A 1,094-nucleotide genomic window follows, 5' to 3' on the forward strand; every position below is an offset into this window, starting at 1 on the left:
AGAAGCGTCGGCCTACAAAAGCGATCGGCGAAATAAAGAAATTTAGCTTTTAGAAGCGAAACAGTCTGAAAACTGAAAAAACAAACAAACGAAGGGCGTCTTGATCTGGAGAATATTTTAAAGAATCCTTTGGCGAAAACCGCATGTCGAGCGATGAAGCCATCAAAAAGCCTTTTGAATAGCAAAATTCGGCCACCACAAATAGATAATAGATTCGTGTTGCAAGTGCTGCAAAACTAATGAAGCCTGTAACTTAAAAGAGAACTAAAACTAAGACACTGGAAATGGTTTCTTCATTTTTGGATGGTTGGTGATCTTCTCACGTTTTTCTCCATGCACCACCAGGAACGGCGGGATCGACGACCCTAGATCTACGTCAAACTGGCAGGCTCTGTCCAGTTGTAGAAACTGCCGCCAGCAGCTAAAAATGATCTAAGCCTAGACAGTTATATTTTACAGAAAGACAAAGAACAAACAAACACAAGCCAATTTCATTCTTTTAACTTGTTTACCTACACAATATGAGAGTTTTTTCTTCATGTTTTTTTTTACACTTAAAGTACTTAAAGTTTTAATTTTGACAAGATAGTTCTTTAGAGATAGGCAGAGAAATGAAGAAGTAAGAGCAGCTACCGACACTGAGTCCTGCCTGCGTTACATAGAAAGACAGAATAAAGTTTGGCCACCTGTTTACTGTTACGTATGTCACATGGCCAACCAGTCTCGAAAGCCCGCAACAACAAGCACTCAGGCTATAAAGGAAGAGGAAGGCCGCGCAAAAGGTGGATCGAGGGTGTAAAGAAAACTCTGAGAAAACATAATACATGTATCACAACTGAAAGAGCTGCGGAGCTGGCCTACCATAGAAAACTGCATCTCCCCTCGACGCTCAACGGCAACAGTAAAACGTCAAGTAAGTTCTTTCGCAAACGCAACCGATACCACGTCATACTAAATGGAATAACATAATATTTCAAAATCTTGGGTGTACTACATAATTTTTAATAGCTGACTGATTTTATGCAGTTTCTTTGTTAACTCACTCAGTGGCATTTCCTTTATATTCTGTTTTTCTTTTTTGTGGGGATTGAAAA

Source organism: Aplysia californica, unplaced genomic scaffold (genome assembly GCF_000002075.1).
Source record: "Aplysia californica isolate F4 #8 unplaced genomic scaffold, AplCal3.0 scaffold00203, whole genome shotgun sequence".
NCBI lineage: Eukaryota > Metazoa > Mollusca > Gastropoda > Aplysiida > Aplysiidae > Aplysia > Aplysia californica.